Source organism: Lepeophtheirus salmonis, chromosome 3 (genome assembly GCF_016086655.4).
Source record: "Lepeophtheirus salmonis chromosome 3, UVic_Lsal_1.4, whole genome shotgun sequence".
In the NCBI taxonomy this organism is placed as follows: Eukaryota; Metazoa; Arthropoda; class Copepoda; order Siphonostomatoida; family Caligidae; genus Lepeophtheirus; species Lepeophtheirus salmonis.
Genome location: NC_052133.2, coordinates 6,413,575 through 6,435,178, shown reverse-complemented (window position 1 = coordinate 6,435,178; position 21,604 = coordinate 6,413,575). Strand labels below are relative to the sequence as shown.

Genomic DNA, 21,604 nt, shown 5'->3' with positions numbered 1-21,604 from the left:
TTTAAATTAACAAAACAATTACTATTTTTTTAAATATTAAATAATAATAAACATAAATCTACTGTGACCTCATATTGAACTTTATTAGAACATTGGTCCAATGCATGTATGAATATCAAAAACTGCATGCACACAGCAAGCATGAAATTTGTATGGTTGCACTTTTACAATATATAAAATATTTAACTTTTAAAGGTCTGACTGAGGGATAAGTATGACATCTATAGATTTAGAGATTATTTAATCAAGTTTTTCCTTTCAATATGATTGAAAATCCTTCATTTTGAGCTTTTAAAACCCCTCAGAAATTAGTTGAATCAATGTAACCGCCTAACTATCACGGGACTTTGATCATGATAAAATAGTAAGGAGTAATAACAAATATGTAATAGTCAAACTACAGAAGTAGAGGATCTCTTGAACCTTGTAGTCTTTACTTTTTCATGAGAATAGGCTCTTGAAATTAACTTTTCGGTTTACCTAAACTAATCTTTAGAAGAACCACTTCATTTAAGGAATACTTTTAAATAAATTATTACTTAATATCACTTTTATTACGTCTCAAATAATAATGAAAAATGAAGTCAAAGGACAGTTTTCAACAGCTTACAAAAAAAATTCCCAAGTCTTTCTCTGCAGCTGGCCTTGATTGAGGACGTCAAAAATGGCTGTAGCTCGGAAGAATAACAAAGCACGATCTATGATTATAACCTACCTATATTTTTTATTTAATAATATTATTATTCAGGAAGTTGTATTATTTTGCCAAAAGACGGCGCCCTCTCTAGCACTATGTCAAAATTTCGTATAAGTAAACAATGTTTAGCTCTAATCTTTGATTTTATTTTTGATGGATGTATTAAAATCTGGACATTTTGAATTTTAAAATTCAACAAGATATAATTAATTACACAATTTCAAAAAAATAAATAATATAAATAGATGCCTGAGCTCTCTTAATCGGTAATATAGTCACCCATAGCGGCAATAATGGCTTCCAGTTGGCAACAGAAGGCCTGGCATCCATTGCAGATGTAGTTTTCTGTTATGGCGTCCCAGTGGTGGTTGATAGTGGAATTAAGGGCCTTGGTGTTTGTATGACAGTTGCTGCAGGCCTTCCCCTCGACATGCATCCAAAAAGTGTAGTCAAGTGAATTGGCATCAGGGCTGTTTGGGAGCCAAAAGTATAAAAAAGTTAAAAAGAACTCAAAAGAGTTTTGCATCAGAGGAAATGGGTTTTTTTCATTGCTGGTGTCCAAAATGACCTCAACTGTAACAAAGTTCTTTCCACCACTTTTATGATAGATCTTTTGATAGTCTCGGGGTTGAAATCCCAATATATCTTGCATGGGCTCAAATTGACTTTGAGTCCTTCTGGTCAATTTGGTCTTTTTGAAACAGCCCTTCTTCGTACTTGCTAACGGCGTAGACAGTGTTTCTAGAGACGCACAACTACTTGGACTGCCTGATTAGAAATATGTCGATCACGTTCAAGGGTAATTTTCTCGACGTGCACTAGGCTACAGAGCTCAGGTTTATTTTGGTTCATAACTAATTGTTAATCCTTTCATATATTTCATTTTTATTCTATACATTTCAAACCGAGGCCCCAATGTGAAGTTGAAGCATGCAAACGTTTCAAAAATATGTTTGGACTTCTTAGATCTCCTAATGTTCTTTAATTGAATTTATTATATTTTATTTAATTATTTTCAGAATATGGAACAAATCTATTTAGAAATTAAAAATCTAACTATCCAGGATATCACTACTGAGTTCTCTATGTGTATTCTGTGCAACGTGTTTATGAATGAGTAATCAAACCTGCTAAATATGTCTGCAATTATATCTACCATCAAATTCCCATGTAAAATTATGGGTAATAGGTGAAATATTAGAATAAAAATATACTATAAATTAGGATACTAAATATTTCACCCGAATATTTGTCTAATTGGTGCGATATCTATATATTACACCAATCAACAAATGAAATATCCCTTAGATAGACATAGTGTGTTTCGGATTACATTTATATAGAGAAACATGGAAATGACCTGAATAACCTTAAAATTATTTTTTTTGTAGTCCACTGCACCCAACACCTCAAATTAGAACAGAATTTGAAACCAAAATCGTTAAGCCTGTTTTGAGATTGAAATCTAAACCGTTAAAATAAAAGAACCGAGAACAGAAGAGATAAAACTGTAGAATTTGAACCGAGTACAACCTTACCTGTAACAAGTGTTGTGTCGGTTCTTATTTAGGGCCAAGAACTGTGGTTTAGTCCAAAGTGTAAAATCGATTCCTCGTGACGTCATTGAGGGTATTTTTTATTTTTTTTTATTCATATACTATATTATAATATTATTGTTGTAAATATTATAGTATGTCCGCTTATCCAAACGCAAAGGGTTATTTATTTCAAAAACAGAGGCAGATACGGACTTTGGACATAAGGGTAAAATTGTTTTGAATTCTAAAATACGTACATACGGCTATGTTTCATTCTGATCAGACCAGATTCTGTTTGTTTTTTTTGCAAATCAGTTGATTTTTTTTCATAAAACAAGATTGATTCCCTGTCTTAAAAAGTTTCTTGAAGTTCTGAGTTTTCGATTTGAAAATGCGAAAAAATAAATTAAAAAACCAAAAACGAATTATTATATTTACGAAAAAAAGGGAGAACGTACGTATTAGGCATGCAAGAACATCAAATGTTGTCTATCGACAAGTTTAAGTAAATTTTTGAATTATTCAAAGCATTAATAAAATATATATCATACGGGTACGTCATATTCCATTATATAATTTAATGAATTATATAAATAAAAACAATATAATATGTACGTATAATAACGAAAAAATAATATTTTTTGTAAGATATGTGAAATAATCTTAATACAATCTCATATGTATTATTTGGCTTATTGAACCATCGATATTTTTAGGAACAATTCCAAGTACCAATCCTTAGGCTGGACTGGATCAAATAAATAAGAACTGACACAACACTCCCTGTAACCAGTGGCTTCACTACCAAATTTGATACTGTTTCTTTGTCAAGATACTCTAATCCTTCATTCAGCATCGATATTCCATAAGTATACGGATATTCAGATATCAATATTTGTCTATAATCCTCACCTTTACTGCTACTTATAATCTTATTATATTAAATAAGACTGCCTACGGAGGAAAAATAAATGTTACAAGTGTTTTTTTCTAAAAGTAATCATTGACTTAATGACTAAATAATACTCTTATTGACATAAAAAAAGAGTGTACCTATTACGTTAATCGTCATTATTATATAAACAAAGTATTATTTTTTTTTTCAGGACTTGGAAAAAAGCTTATTCTTATTCAGAAATCATTTTATATATTCGTTATGACAGCGTATAAAAAAATAGTATAAAAACAATAAACAAATGAGTTAAAATATACTTACTTCAATTCAATAAGTATTATGTAAGTAATTAGGAATGATTGCCTTACCTGAAGTGAAAAAACAAACAAAAACAATAAAGAATAATAGGATTATTTTTTCATTAACGAATGTTGTTTTATAAAAATATTCGATAATTACGGAATCTTATGATTTAAGCAATAATACTTTGTAAAAAGAAATAAACGCATAAGATTTACAATGTAGCTTACAATCATTCCTTTGTAAAGAAAAAAGGTTCAAAATCTGTTGGTATTATGTAGTTAGCCAAGTATTTCTTACTGTGGGATTATTAATCAATAACTCCTGGTAATTGTTAACACCTTAACAACAAAAGCTGATCTGGATTCAATCAGTTAACGTTTAGGACACTAAGAAAGAGGGGGAAAGTCAACAGCTGACAACAAAATTCAGTGTGAACTTCTATGTTCGTAAAATAATGCCGCGATAAAAGTAGAATTGATTAAAAATGTTCCACCATTTTATAGCTTTTTTTAGTGATCAGATCTTATTATGTATACTTTGATTACCACACTCATGTTCTTAACTTTATTGTATCACGCAACCTTTCCTCCGAAAAAGAAAGGGAAAAAAAAAGGCCCAAAATCAGTCGGTAGTCTATCATACTAACTTTTATTTATCTTTTTGGTAATTCCAGACTTTTCTTGTCCTATTATTTCTGTAGAACTTTTAAAATGAATATATATATGTATATAGTTCATAATTTCACAATCCTACATAGTTTTTTATTCGATATTATAATATAATGTTACTTAAAAATATTTTATTAAAAGCGTAGACATACAATTGTATTTCTATGTGATACACAAAGTGTCTTAATTTAAATAATAGACTGGCAAATTTATATATGTACATATACATTAGTTTGAGAAAAAGGTAATTTTGTATTTTTTTATTTATGTAAATATATCTAGTATTGGATCAGTCCTAGGACTGATGGCTTTTTCAGTTATTTTCTCCACACCTTTCAGTCTTTTACAAATGTGCAATATATTTTGATATCAGCTGTTGACATTCAACTGTCTTTGAGCCTTTTTTCTGTTTCTTTTAGTAAGAAAGGTTGTGATATATAATTAATGTAATGACAAGCTATAGATTGAATATTTTTGTATTTATTAAAAATCTATTCACTAATTTGATAAAGTATTTTGTTAATGATCAAAAAGCAAGGTAATTAGACTGAATTTTTTATAGGTGCTGATGTCCTATGTATAATATAACACGTGCCTATGTAGATTGTTCATATCTGGAGCATACTCATATTAAAACGCAATTGCCCACACATATTATTTCTCTTGTAAGAACACCTGTGCTGCTAATATACCCCATACCTTATGTATTAATAAAACATTTTTATTGGAGAAATCATCAGCTTTATCCACATGGATATATATTTTCAATTGAATGGGAAAAAACAACACAATTATCTGTGTAGACGAAAACAATTGTCATTAAATATCATATACATTGAAACATTTGATTGTTCATTATTTAAAAGCACAAGATTTAAAAACCCTTATATAAATGCATACACCAACAGAATGTGGAGAAACATTAAAAACTCTTCTATGATATTACACAAAGGTTGTCAGATCAAAGTTAAATCATATAATAGTTAAAATGGACACTTACTAGAGAGCAAAAAAAAATTTTTTAGATCTTAAGGTAAATAATATTACATAGATCAAACTATTATTTCAATTAAGTAATGAACTGAATAGAATGAAGTAATGCTAAATAAGGTATTTTTTTTAAACATTATCACATTGTCATTATCATCAAATTTCTCAGTAGTAAATAATTTATCATCCTACGTTTAATTTCATGTTTAGTAATAAAATTTTACTCAGAATCTTAATTATAAATAGATTTGAAAATTGTTTTGATGTTAAAAATTTAAGTATAAAAATGAATTCATATTAATATGTAATTAATCAATATAGATGTTGTATCTGAGACGGGTACGCCTTTGAACGGGGAAATATTTAACTTTTTCCTTTTCTTCTTCACCTCTTCATTTGTGGATGAGAAGAAGGAAGTCTCTAATATTCTTCTCACGACCCATACATTTATGTTATATATCTCAATTTGTGAAAAAATTGAAGGTCAATTTTAACACTTTGTGTAACTTGACCTCTCAAAAAAAAAGTATAAATAACGTTTTATGTAATCTTAACCTCACAAAATTTAATGGTCTTTTTCTGTTGACATACATAACCTTCCTACAAGTTTACATAAAAATCGATCCCCAACAATTTCTGTTATCCTGTTTTGTTTTGTTTTTATTCAATATAGCTTTTTTGTAAAAATTATAAAAATATACTGTCTTCTTAAATTTATAATAGTCTTATTACTAAGAATTAAATTCATTATCATCGTTGGGGGGAGAGGTGTAGTGGGGTCGGAAAGAAATTAGGGACATCACTACTTAGAGTCTTCCTCAGAATTGTTAATATTTGGCATATGATTTTTGTGATTGTTCTCTCCCTTTTGACATCTCAAAATTTAATGGGATATAGCAACATATAAATAAGACCGGTTTGATTTTCAACTTTTTTTGGAATTTCGATTACGGATATGGCAGATAAGTTACCTTGGGATATGAAAATAAGGTGTACAAAATTTAATCACCCTACGATTTTATCTTTTTATTGAGTTGCACATTTTATTCAAAGTTTTTGAAAAAATGATATTTTTTGATAAACAAATATATCAGATTCTTTTTAAATATACAATTGTTAGTTTGTTAGTAAAGTCTACAAATAGTATTTTCTAAACTTTTTCATAAAAGTATACTTTATCCTGCAAAAGAAGAATACTCATAGAAATATTGTCTTTACTCGCGTATAATGTGCACCGGTTTTAATGTTTCAAGGAATAATTTAAATAGTGATTTATTAAAAAGTTAATTTCCTTACATTCACTCGTGAAATTCGAACAAAAATATAGCAAAATATATCATTTTGGTAAATATCTATTTAATGACTTGCACCTAATATGTAATACATATCATATATATGAGTTTTTATCTTCATATCTTGAATAAACTACAAAATTGAATCTAGAAGCTGCACTAACTGATTTTGAACAGAACAATTGATCTACATACTCATTACGTATATAAGAAATGAACACAGTTTTTCTTTGTTCTTTTGTTTGGGGTTTGATTGATTGCACAAAGAAACCGCGATAAAGATATACGTTTATTCCCAATTCTAAACAGAGCTTCAGTTAATTTTATAAGTGTCAATTTTTACACTGTCATAAAAAAGTATCCCCTTAAAAAGGCAAAACTTTTGTCCGCTTATAGGTCAGCCCGAATATTTTCTATCAAATTTGCTTCCAACCATCGGGAATATATTAAGAAGTTATTTGTGGTAGTGAATACAACTAAAGCCAACGTCGAAGGATACGTCTCATAAACTAATTTCTAAAACACTTACATTAAAATTTACCGCTCTATGGGAATCATTGTTGATACCTATTGTCCCTTAAACAAGTTTACTTCAAATGATTGACAACCTTCATGATCCAAATAATAGCCTACTTAAAGTGAGCAACGACACAAGAAATTCGGCTTACTATCAAAAAGTGAACACTATTCAAAAATGTATATAACCAATTGTTAAATATTGCTTCATGCAAATGTAATGATTTTGAGAAATGTAATTTTGAAAAAGGAATAAAAGTAATGAAATAAGAAAGGAGTTTTAAAGTAGATCAACGCTAACTTAAATTAATATTTATTGGTGGAGTGCATAACAAAAGTTCTGGATTGATTCAAAATAGAAAAAAGTAGCTATGGTTGCTAAAATATTCAATTATGTCTGGTACATTTTCTTTGATAGCCACAAACGCTATAGTGTATGTTTTAAATGAAAAGTTTGAAATTTGAGAGCTGTATAAGATTTTGGCCCTTTTGTTTTGGTTTCATTTTATTCCAATATTTAAATCAGTTTATTCATGTGAAGTAAACCAATAAACCACATCAAAAACAAACAAATCCCAGAAAACATCTGATGAAGAGAAAAGAGACAAAGATTTAATTGTTACAAATCACTCAAGACTCAAATTGAATAAAACTTTCAAAAGTCTGATTTCATGAATTAATGCATGGAGTATTCAAAGATTGAAAAACTATGTATGTTTATGCCATTTTGTATCTTGTTCTTGAAAAAAATTAAATTATATGAATAGATGAATAAATATAAAATTTATAATTATTTATTTATATTGGTATGCCGTCAATAGTTACTTCATGAGTTTTAGCTTACAAAAACGAATTCATATTAATGTCAAAAAATTAATAACAAATTTTTAAAAAAATCATAAAATAATTTTTTTTTTTCTTATATCTTCATTATATAAGATTTTTTTTTTTTTTAATTTGACCTCATTTTGAAGTACTTCCCGAAGGCTAGAACTTTGACCAAATGGAGGGTAACGGTGTTTGATGCTACATAAATTTTTTTTTGGAAAACATGTGGAAAGAGTCTTGTGAGGGGGTAGAGGCCCCTTTTGACACCAACAATGAAAGAAGCACATCTCCGTTGCAAAAATTTATTGAATTAGTCTTTTGAACTCTTTTTGAAGACGTTTGGCCCTCCTACAGCCCTTATGCCAACACCCTCTACTTCACCTTTGGGCTTATGTTAAGGGGCAGGGTCCTTTATCCAAACACTGAGGCCCTCAAAGCCACTGGCAGCCAGCACTGGGATGCCATGACAGAAGACTACATCTGTAGCAGATGCCAGGCTTTTGCTACCGCCTGGAGGTCATCATTGCCGTTAAAGGCAGCTACATTAGTGATTAAGAGAGGTGAATAAAACCTCTCTCGAGCGTTTTCTTTCCTTTTAGAGGCAAGGACGGGCCTAATTCACAACACAAATTAATTAATGGACTGTTATTTTAATTTTATTAAAGGTGCCACCTTCAAAACACACAAACATGAGTAATATATATAGGAGCGTAACTCGCTCGTAAACATGATAAGAAAAAATGACAACAATATCAAAAAGAGACATATAAAAAAAAGGAATATAAATGATCCAGGGAAACACCAATATAACGAATTAATTGTGATGACTTCGCTATTAATTAATTTATTAATTTTGTTGAAATTACATAGTGAATTAATAAATGACATCTTTTTGAAGTGTAAAATTGAAACTGTTTAGATTTTAATGGACTACTCATTATAGATGAAGTTGGAATGTCCCATCCTTTTTTGCCCCCTTTTTCCTTGTACCTGTCAGTTCCTAATGAAGCAATTTGACAGTAATATCTGCTTCAAACATTGTGAACATCTATGCCAACATTCTTGCTTATGTTTTGTTTACCTAAAATGTGTACAAAAGAGACCATAAGTTTGTTTCCTGCTTCCTTAATGTTTACTCTTTTTTTTTCGATTTCAGTCAAATTTTCGAAAGTGAATGGGACCAAAAAATATTTGAATGTGCTGTGAGTATAAATTAATTATTGTTTAAAAAAAGGGATGTACCGGTACCCCAAAATTTTAACGTCTTTCCTGTCCTGTCCTAAGTCTTCAGATGCGTATAAATCAAACGCAAACGTTGTCTTATAGAACAATCTTTGCTAAATGACGTCTTTATATGCCTTAATTAATACATCTTTACCAAATGTTATAAAATGAACTATTAATGTACATATAATATACAATTAATACCGGTATAAGAAATTTGGATATAATTTTTTTTTGTTAAATGTCTACGTTTTCTCGGGTACTACTTATTAATACATAAAATATTTTGCGTTAAAAAAATTGAAGTAAAAAATCGGCATAAAGTCAACGTTTTTATTCCTTTTTTGCTATCAACTTTATAGTAATTAATCAGCATGAAGAATTCATAAATAGATTTTTTATTTTTTCTATGTACAATTCCTAAGATGACGCCAACAATATTTTATAGTATGTTTCTTTTTAAATTAATTTCACAAAAAAAGGGATTTCCTAATAATGTAATGTTATTTGATGATGAAAGAAAACTACAAGAAAAATTGCCTTTAAGTAGTAGTTTTTTATAAAAAAAAATAAGAAATGCATTTAACAAAACCTTCTACATGGTAGCAAGATCGATTATCGTTCTTATAATGTTCAATTTAAACCTTTTTGACCTTGTAACTTCCGTATTTCATTGCACTCTTATAATTTTGGGCATCGTCGAATTCTTTTTCATGGCCCCACACATTCGTGAGAGGTTTACTATCCCCTCTAGAATAGTGGACAACTTATGCATACGCCCCTATCTTTCATTCGTTTTTTGAACGGCTGGACGGTCTGGATATTTGCTATTTCTATGTTTGTTATCTGCCAATTTGACAATTATACAACGATCAAATCAAACTCATAAATCGGATGTACTAAGAACAATTAAGCTAGTTCTATAATTCAAACTTATAGTTTTATAGTCACTCTGTGTATGAATACAAGTGTTTCTACATTACATTACATCTAAATGATACCAGATAAGAAGTATCTGTAGAGTAACTCCGTATAATTTTTCATTAAATAATTTTCTCATAAAAGTGTATTCTAAGACATTCATATAAAATTGCTTCGTTATTTTTAGTTACTAGTTCGTTTCAGTAACATTTAGCACTATAAAATATATTGGAGTTGTAAATTCTAAGGAAATTTTGTATCTATAAAAAGAAATCTAAATATTGATAAGGTAACCCTCACAGTTTGAAAAATACTTTGGAGGAGATTTGCTTTGATTTCAAGACCTTTTTTTAGACGAGCCACAAGTAGCTATAAAATAAAATAAATAAACATAAACCTCACTACGTATATGACAAGCACATAGGTAGAAACTACATCCATGTTGATCCTCAATTGTTCTCTCTGTACAACTAGAACTTACACTTATAACTCTCACCAAAAATTATCAATGTTACTGCCCGTCTTTCATAAGCATACAGAGTAGTGGATACTTTTTAGTTAGAAAATAAAGAAAAAACTTCCCGTTATAGGGGTTCTATCTCGATAGTTGGGATCTTTCAGGATTTTACACATAAAACAAAGTTTTGGGAAATACTGTATTTTATTCTTGGAACTTTTTAATTTATTATGTATTAAATTAAGAATAACTAAATATAACATTTCTTCCATGTTTATCATTCATATAGAAAATAATATATTCATCATTTCTCATTTCTTAGTATTTTCATATTTTGATATAAAAAATATGTAGAAATATAATATATTAAGTCCTCGTTAAACCTCTAATGAGGCCTACAAATAATAATTGTACCTTTATATCACTTTTTTGAAATACTTTTTATATATATATATTATCTTAAATTTTTAGGAAATGATGTTTTTCTTGTATTTGATATTCATAATTTTTCATTCAGATATGTATTCAAAGATTTTCCAGATCAGTTTTGCAAAAAAAAATCAACGGACAGAGGCATTTTTATTGTATTAATTAATACTAGAAGAGACAGACGTCAAAATGACGGCTGTCTCTTACTTCAACTTAATTTAGTATACATTTTTTGGCATCCTTATAAAGATGATCTTAAATGAGCTTTTTTTAGTGGATATTGAAAAGTAAATATTGTGGCAAAGTACACACAAAAGTCTATTGTCAAGAGAGTAATAACTGGATATGTAAAATTCCCTAAGGCATGACATTAAAATATATCACATGGAATACCTCATGTAAGCCAGTGCACAACGACATGGACTTAGAATTGGGTCATTCCATTGTACTATGAATTCATATCAGTCATAAACAGACATTAACATCTATGTATTATTATGGAAGGTGAATAAGGGGAATTACCTCTTCTCTATCTTCTGGACAATCCATGAGCCAGTAAATGTTTATAACACGAATAAAACTTGAAACTGAAACTAAAAACTGATGCCCAAACATGGATTTTGAATACAAAGTCAAGCTTACCAGTATACTAATGGAAGGCTAGAAACATGAACAATAGCGCACACCAATCACTTCCAAAATATGTCAATTTAAAACATTGTCAGCTTTCTTTAAACAGAAAATGTATTTTTATAATTTATTTACCATTATATTTTGAATACAATTAGTAATTAAATAAAATATCTATAGGAATGACATTTTAAGAATATAAATAAACATTATAGTTTAAAATCATAACTCCTGTGTAAACTAATTCATCCGTTTTTCTTCTTTTTATTTTTTTTATGTTTCAATTAAAAAAAAATCATAAAAAAATAAAATATTCATTTGACAATATTGAAAGTTGAAATGAATTAAGAGAAATACTCAAAGAATAGACACAAGAACTAACTTACTAGTAATTCTAAGTTAACATTTATTATTTTCTAAAATTATCTTTTGGCGTTTCAAGAATAAATAAATTGTGATTTGCTATTATAAATAACGAATAAAAGACTTTCTATTCTTCAAGGAGGGAGAGCAATTCGGGGAAACTCTTATAAACATGTATTTATTTATTTCAAACAACGACGATAAACAAAGCCTAAAAAGGTATACTTATATTTAATGGTTAATAAATAAAAAAATTATAATTCTTATTAAAAGGGAATCATTTAAAATAAAAATATCATTTTTTTTAAAATAACGTGATAGTACAAAGAAAAAAAGAAAAATTATAATGACACAATGAACGAAACATTAAACCACAAAAGTAAAGAATATTTATGTATACGCGTTACACAAAAAAAGAGATAACCAAATATCGCTTGAGGTCATCCTCATTTCCCTGTCGTAAGCAAAATGGTATTGTATTCCAAAGACTTGTTGATCTGTTATAGAAACTTTGCTTACAGATGGCAATATTTAATTTTGGTAGGTAGATGGTGCTGTGGGTCAGGGAGAGTCTCGTTTTGTAGAAGAGATAGCCTGTATTTAGTATTCAGAGTGGGGCAGAAAGGTTTATTTATATTTTTTTAATTCTGTGGAACGTAATTATATCTTTAATATCACGACTATGAGAAAGAAGTGATGAGGCTTAGTTTTTTTATTTTGCATTCACAGTTCTTGTTATTTCCCAATGATGGAAAATATAACATAAACCTGGCTTACACCTTTTTGAAGGACTTAATAAAGGATACATAAAGTATCATGAAAAGTAATATTATAGAAGGAAAAAATAAACCTTCCATATAGAGCGTTTTTGTGTGACGTCATCATTGTAAATGTCGGTCATTTTGGGAGTCTAACCCACATCATCAATTGTATCACAGTTGAGTTTTAGATTTTTAATACATAAAATGATTTTTTTAAATAAATATTGATACAACTTCATAAAATGGCTTGAAAAACAAAAACAAAACACATCTGAACTATAACATTGAGTAATGCCTCTTGACCCCAATAATAAACAGTGATATTTTGATTAAATCATAGTAAAAAATACTAAAAATAAAAAATAAAATGTTTTGATTTGTACATTTTTTTTTTAATTTTTATTCTTTTATTGGCTTTATTTTACAAAAATATATCTCAAACATACATAACATCATGGAAAAAAAAATTTCATTACACTTTTTGTTCATTTTAATTCTTTATTTGTGTACTTGTTTTCAACTCATCGGAACTGAAAGCAAGTTTTGGGGAGTTCTGAGCTTCAGATCCCTAAATTATGCATTGCATCTTAGACGTTATTTCCTAAAGAATAGTTAAAGCAGTATTTGAAAATTAAAAAAACACTCTGCAGGTTGAAAAAAAATTTAACTCAAATGTTAAAAAATGCAAAGGATTTACAAACTTACATATATAAATATTTATGATACCAAACTAAAAAGTTGCATTGATAAAGCTCGTTATTAAATGAAGTGAGACTTTTATTATTACTTATAAATTAGTAGTTGTTACGAAGTAACGTAATGTATTAGATAGTTAACCTAGATTTATATATGGTAAATATCTATATTAGATTAGAACTGAATAATTATTTTCTAGAAAAAAGTAGTTTTCTAATTTTTTCTTTCGGTAAGAAAAAAGGTAATATAAAGTTTGAGCTCGATCTATGTTCTGTTGCATATAGATGAAAAAAAAATTATAAAAGTTTCTGACTTCAATAGTGGTTAATGGCTAAAAAAAACCTTTTGTGAATTCAAAATAACAGAATATTCTTAAAAAAAAACTGATCACTTAAATAGTTTATATTGAGGATTACGCAGAAAAATGTAGACATTCGAGCTTCTGGCCTCCATATTCTCTGTTAGAAGGTGATTTGGGTTTCATATGTATATGAACAATCTCAAGTTGCCCTTCACGGCCTTCCTGATTCAGTGTATTCATCGATTTAGTGGGTCCTTCTTGATCTTATTGTCCAAGTTGGACCAGAACTCCATATCCATCTTTAAATTTTGACCTCCACTACCTGCTTTCCTGGACAGGTCTTCTCCATCATTCTTCATCTTGACCACCTTGAAAACCAGGCTCATAGACTACTTCACAATGTGTAAAGCTCATGCTAACTCAACTTCAGTATCTATGAGATCTGAGAGGCATTTTGACTTTTTTCTCACTCATGACGACGTGATAACGAAATGTTAATTATTTTTTATGCATGCACAAAGAATGGTAGAGGTAAACTGTCAATAAAGAAATCACACAACCTTGCTGTGATAATGCAAAAATTAACATTAATTCACAGTCTACATTTTGCTGCCCAACACATTACAGTAAATTTTTTGCGATTTTTACAAGGCAAAAAAAGTTTTAATCAAATGTTTTTTCCACACCATATCAAAATGATTTTCTTAACAGATGTCAATAAATTATCTTTATTTTAATAAAAAAACTTGTACGGCTAATCTCACAAATGTAATCTAAAATAAATCCTTGTATTGATTAAAAGAATCAATATTAAAATAATGGCGTGATATTTACAAAAGATTGAATAAGGTAATAGAACTGTCTATGTAATTTTCCATGAAGCTATGTACTATTTAGTTACGCATACATGTAAATACATAGTGTGTAGCTTAGGGCTTTGGTCTGGACATCATCCGTCTGAGACAGTTTTGATTTTATTAGACTGAAATCATTCGATCCTTTAAACAAGTTCGCTCCGGACTGGTGCCCAACATAAAATAGGTCTAGATCAGTGTGGACAGATTCTAAACATGATTTTTGTATGACGTAAAGTGAGTTTCAAAATTGGGAAATTAAACTTACAATAACGTCATCGGAAGTTAATAATTTTACATGTATCATTTTGAAAAAACTCATACTTCCGGATAAAGGAGAAGATCTGAACATTTGGGCGACAAATGTAAAACAATTAAATTTGTCTACGGTCTAAGATTGTGGTCTGGACCGAAATATGTAATAGCTTTGATTGGCACCCTGATGATATATTGGTATCGGGGTAGTGACGCATTCAAAACTTTACCTTGCTAAATTGTTTTTGGAACCAATGTAGCGTCGTTACTGGATAAAAAATTGAGTCGTCGTTTACATAAAATTTTTAGAATTGTTTCTTTTAATTTGATTTTATGTATTGCTATGTATTGTGTTTTAGTGGCTAATTGTATTGAAATTGGAGATCAAAAGGAAAATAACCGAGTCTGGATCTACTTTTGCTATGTAAGTTACCGTTTTATTCCACAGTTTTGTCGGAATTGGAGGATTTTTTAACATATCTGAGGCTGAGTGCTGAAAGGGCTTCTGCGTAATATATGATGTAAGATTTTAGTTTAATTCATTGATATTATAGTATAAGGGAAACATAGTTAGCAAGTATTCTCTTGACCTGGAAAAAAGGACAGTGTCCCACCATTTGATGAGATTGATGAGAGTATGTGTGTGTGAAGAGGGGTAATGAAGGGAAGGAAGAAAAAATTAAATCAAGACAGGCCTGTGATGATACATTATGGTAAGAGAAATGAAGAGTCATAATCTAATGGAATAAAAAGAGGTATTCAAGGCATTTGTACAATTCGTACGGACCCTATCTGGGGAAAAAATAATTATTTATATTGGAAAGATTCAGAAAATAAAAGCTTAAAAGTATTCCATCCAGAACTAAACCACAACAAAAAAATATTTAAGCAACTATCGCTTAGTAAAGATAATTTGCAAAGAGTCAATGAGTATAAAAGAAGAGCGGAGTATTTTGTATTAATGTTTAAAAAACCAATAAACATCCTCGCCAGATTTTCGGAGGTAGTAGCAAGATTAGAAATAGATGATGGAGTCTTCCTTAATATTAGAGGAATGGAAAATCTAAGAAAAGTCCAAAACACAATTGAAGTTATTGTTAAAAATTGTTCAGTGGTTGATTTGTCTGGACTTAGAGAGATCATGGCGGAATTTGGTGGAATAATTGGGGATATAGAGGACGTGCTACACAATATGACACCCGAAAGGGCTGAGGATATTGAATGGTCAAGAGTTTTAAGTAAAATAAGTTCCGGTAAACTGCGAATACAGTTGAAGCCCAAAAGAAGACTGTCATACCTTCTACCCGTAAGGGGAGTATATTTTGTTAACGAAATAATAGAGGATAAAACCTCAGTAGCCCAAAGCTGTCGAATACTTTCAAGCTTTTATTAGAAGAAAGAATAACTGAGATTGAAATTAAGTTGTATATTTCTAACTACAATAAATAAAATAAATCCCGAGGCTCTGACTGATTTCCAAAAGAATTTTATGATAAGTATTGCTCATTATTGTGCTCATTGTTAGAGCAGGTATACTTGGAAGCATTTTCAAAATGGAGTTTTTGATGGTAACTTCACGATGGCGAGTTTAATTTTGATCTCAAAGAAGGGCAAACCCTCAAAGAAAATGTAAGACCACTCACAATGTTGAACACTGTTTTCAAAATATACAGTGTTATATTAACAAAAAGGATCCTGAAAGTATTACACGCTATTACACATAATTCACAAAAAGGGTTTTTACGTGGACGATATATGAAAGATGCAACGCAGGGACTCAAAGACTCGGTATCCCTTGGAATAAAGGAAGGAAACAATATTGCGTTGATATCAATTGACTTCAAGAAAGCGTTTGACTGCATTTATAAGTATGTCATCAAAATTAAAAACTCGTGGTTTGGAAGAAAATTTTATTAGAATGGTTGCTGAATGAGCAACCTACATACAAGATACATGGGTGGTAAGAGGATTTTTAAAATTAAACGAGGCTGCTGTCAAGGAGACCCAATATCTCCCAGCCTTTTCATTGTGGCGATCGACAATTAAATTAGGTAAATTAATAACAAGGAGTGTATCAAAGGTATCACTACAGGAAATTTAAAGTATAAAGTCGAAGCATTTGCAGATGATACTACAACCATGTACTCTGGTATGGCAAATCAAATCTATAAATATACGGAAGTGACTTTGAGAATAGTTGAGGCATACAAGAATGAATCAGGACTGGAGTTAAATATCCAGAACATAAAATTTCACAAACCTGCCAGGTACCGAGAAGGTGGAAAAGGTTGAAATAGTTCCAGAAATAAAAATATTCAGTTGTCTATCAAAGATGACAGAATGTTTAATAGCACGAAATAAATAGAGGAAAACATTAGAAAAAGCACAGCCCGATTTACGTAACTTATAGGGACGAACCTACCGAGCTGCATACATGTATGAAATTATTTGATTCTTCCCAAGACAGTTTATTTGTTGAAAATCACACCCTTCAATGTGGGACTCGCTGACACAATAAAAGAAATATTTCTCAAATTTCTGAAAATTTTCTTTAGAACTTTTAAAATCAATATATAATATATATAATTAATAATTTCACAATCCTACATAGTTTTTTATTCGATATTATAAATAATGTTACTGAAAAATATTTTATTAAAAGCGTAGCCATACAATTGTATTTCTATGTGATACACAAAATGTCTTAATTTAGATAATAGAATGGCAAATTTATATAGATTTACATTAGGTTGAGGAAAAGGTAATTTTGTATTTCCCGCCCTTTTATTTATGTAAGTATATCTAGTATTGGATCAGTCCTAGGACTGATGACTTTATCAGTTATTTTCTCCACGCCTTTCAGTCATTTACAAATGTGCAATATATTTTGATATCAGCTGTTGACATTCAACTGTCTTTGAGCCTTTTTTCTGTTTCTTTTAGTAAGAAAGGTTGTGATATATAATTAATGTAATGACAAGCTATAGATTGAATATTTTTGTATATATTAAAAATCTAATTGGCTGGAACGTCGATCTAAAGGAAGCTTCAGTATGTTGGTGAGATCTTCAATAGTCGGATTAATCTAACTGAATGTCAAAAAATGAAAAGGCGAAGAATTAAAAAAAATATTCAGTTTCACAAGCCTTAAATATGTCCCAGAGACACCGGTTCATTTTTTTTTGTCAGAATGTAAAGACACAAGATATATAAGAGACAAGATATTGTTCATGATTTTCCATACGTATGGAGTTATTTTATATCAAAGATATTTTTCTTTTAATTACATGGGTCTCCATCAATACAAAATTAGTGATTCTATTACGAAAGTTTTCATCATTTTATACAAACTTAGAAGTAATAGAACACCAATACCATATAATTTTATTGAACATAGAGAAGCAATTTTTACGGCAATGAAGACTAACATAAACATCGATTATTTCAAGAATGATTAAATTTTTCGTTTTATTTTTGAGTATTGCTTTTATTTTTGTGTAGTTCGATTAAGTATTCTGTTGTGGTTTTATTTTTTCTTTCAAATTGTTTGAAAATTTCAAATTTGATGACCTGCTTGCAGGTACAATAGATCGTAAATAAATTTGAACTCTTGTACAAAAAAAAAAGATATAATAATAATTTGGAAACACACATGACGCCATTATCAATTCATTTTTGAAATCGCTCCAAATCAAATTTTAATTTTATAGTAGTGCTGAAATAGATCCAATTTTTCCTCAGGACCTATCTAGACTGAATTCCTTGACTGAATCAAAATAGTTTAGTCCAACAAGAATGATAAAGATCTCAGAATGGTCTAAGATTTTCAGATCCAAACCCTACACTTAATTTTACTAAGACAGTAAAAATATATGTATTGTATCGTGAAAGAAAATGAATTTCAATAAAGGGGAGAACCTTCTACATTTACAAAAGCATTAGTACAGAGAAAATATTATATTTATATTTAAATTTATTTTATTACAGATTTTTTTACCAATTTATACTAAAATAGGCTATAATTCTTTTTTCAGAGGGAGATGTTAACACACCTGCCACTTATTCAATAATGAACAAAAAAAAGAAGAAAGAGCACACGCATCAACCATTTTACATTTCTAATTGGTATTCTTGGTTTTTTCTTTGCACAAATCCCTTCTTAAATCATGACTTGTCGTTGGTTTACGAAATATCATATGATACACTTACTCAATAATATCAACCAATTAATTTGCTTATACAAATTACAACTTGTATAAATAAATAAGAGGAGTTAACTTTTACACCGCTGAATGCTCTCCTTTTCTTCTATGTAATAATAAAGTTATAGGAATTGAAAAGTGAAAATATGTGCATTTTTAAACTTATAAAGATACGATTGTACAACTTGCTTATACAAATTACAACTAGTATATATTAACTTATACAATAAAATGTAAATTCATCCTTCGCCTTAAAAATGTAAACTGTGACGTATGATTTAATTGTAAGAAAAGGAGAAATGAGAACATTCGGCTTTTATAAAATTACTTATTCTACTACCTTGTTCAATTTACATGTACAGACTAATTGTGCAATTGTATTCTAGCAAGTTTAAAGTTCACTCTTTTCTACCAATCTTTTGTAATAACTAGCTTCAATCCGTAAAAAAAAAATTTTATTGGTACATATCATTATAATATGAATTGATATCGTATATTATTGGTATGTTTTTAAATGTTCCTTTTATTGGTTCGATGGAGTTGCACTGATTAATTACAATTAAACATTATAGTATTACAATTACTCCATCTAACCTAGGAGTATTTTTTGTGAAATCCATATACACACATAAAGTATTATGTATTTCTTTCTATAGGAATCACCTGGGATCGAACGCTCAAGAGAATAATATCTCCCAAGCGCGTTGTCACTCAGCTATGGCGATTACATTACTTTTTGACAGTCCTTGTAAACACCCAAATTTTTGAGCCAGACAATTGCCCATTCTAAAACAAAGCCAAAAAGACAATTTCCAATTATAGTTTCATCCGATTTATTTAGTAACCCCGTACAACCATCCAGGACAAATATGTACCAGTTACCCTTGTAAGTGAAATTAAAGTGTTCTTAATGACAATAACGTTTTTTGTTTTGAGTCGAAAAAATATCGAAATATCAAAAAAAGAATTGATACCGGATCCACTTTCAAAATATAAGAATTGTGACAGCCCTATTAACTAAATCATATGACATTTCAAAGAATTATCTAAATACAAATATGAATTAAAATTACATTTTTTTTACTGCTGTATTAAAATTATGTTTAGAAGTTACATTTTTCGCTATAACTCAATTTATTTTTATTATAATGAACATCCTTCAAGGCATGCACATATGTGGTGAGTTATTACAAAAAGTTATCTTGGAAAAACAACAATACAAGGGAAATGTCAGATTTATTTCTATAGCATAACATGTGGCCTGTGAACACAGAAGCAAGATAATAATCATCCTCAATTTCTATCGTAAATTAATCTTACTAATTTTTAGCATGTGTTGCAAATTACACTTAGAGTAGACAAAATCGATTGTTCCGAGAAAGCTGCAACTACCTAAACTCCATGGAGCATCAATAAATTCATTAGGGAATGAAATAGTGGTAAAAGCTACCATACAGTCAATAAGAACCAAAACTTTAGCAGCAACAATATGGCTAACTTCTGGCCTCCCTAAATGTAGACCTCTTCCAGCCCTAACCTAAGACTTCTGGATTACCAAGTTTAAATCGTCTAAGAGAAGAATGTCTGCCTCACCTCTCAACGTATTCGCTCCAAGCAGCTATAATTGTAGTATGGTATGCCATAGGCACGGTCTTCATAGCCAAAAGATGACAATCTGTTCGCCGGCGTCTTGGGCTGTTAATGCTTGTGAAGGAGGACACATTGAATATAAAAATTAGCTAAATATAGTATATAAACATGTCCCAAATTGGTTTTGAGCTGTCTTTTCTGGATTCCATAGCAATCACGTTTATTGTAAATTAGTTATGCTAATAAAAGTTTTGGGTACTCACTCTGTATAAATGAAGTTAATTAACCAACTGCCCATGTCTTTTTTTTTTAAATATTGTAAGAAATAACTGTTTTTGTAGTGTAAACGATCTTTCAAAAGTTGTAAGTATGAAATTGATTTTTTCTTTAAATTTTTTCTTTTAAATAATAGAAAATCGTAGAGTACACTAAAAAGACATCTAACCTCATATTTGTTGATTACTAACTAACGATGCAAACTTGTCGACATGTATGCCAACTTAACAAAAACAAAATATTTGAGAATTGAATGAGAGTAGTGCATGAGCAAAATAGAAAAAAGTATATTATCCGCAAGGTGATGTGAGAGTCTTTAGCTTGGGGGCCTAATATTCATTTTTTTGCAGCGTTAAACCATTACATTATCATTCATGGAGTTATATTATCTCGCTGCATGACGGCGTCACTCTTTCCCGTGTTCCTTACAAAGTAAACACCACACACGCCCCATAGAATTTGAAATAAGAAAATAATGGTTTTCTTTTGACCATGGTGGTATATAAACAATGGTATCTTGGAGGAAACGTCCTGATATATGGAACATAAATAGAAAGTTAATAATTAGAGACTTCATAACGTCATGTAAGAAAAAAACGAGGATACATATATTGAAAGCATTCCAAGGGTTCATATCTGTGATTTTCTCCTTATTTATTCTGTGTACGTAAGAAAAAGAGAAACTGATTAAGAAAAAGAAAAAAATTCCCTCTATGTAGAATATTAAGAGGCCATCAACCTTTTCCAACAGAAGCGTTGCAGCCAATCAGGATATGAATTATTTATTAGAAAAAAATACGAAGTCTTTTACAATAAAGTATATTTCTTTATCAGTAAATATAATATGTTCATATAGATTAAAGTGGTGATTCAACATAAAAACAATCTTGAACAATTAATCAAGGAAGGGAGAACATC

General features: G+C 29.6%; 1 protein-coding gene and 1 long non-coding RNA gene across 6 annotated transcripts in view; one reads left to right on the top strand and one right to left on the bottom strand.

Annotated features, from left to right (window-relative positions):
- The window catches only part of LOC121114281 (3',5'-cyclic-AMP phosphodiesterase 4C), a 404,803-nt gene that overhangs the window by 336,973 nt on the left and 46,226 nt on the right, over window positions 1-21,604 (bottom strand). The window lies entirely within an intron of this gene.
- On the top strand, window positions 1,745-20,391 carry LOC139904904 (uncharacterized). The gene is made up of 7 exons (XR_011779173.1): window positions 1,745-1,879; window positions 2,089-2,326; window positions 2,389-2,461; window positions 8,884-8,929; window positions 18,653-18,743; window positions 19,477-19,706; window positions 20,151-20,391. It is a non-coding gene; the product is annotated as an uncharacterized lncRNA (long non-coding RNA).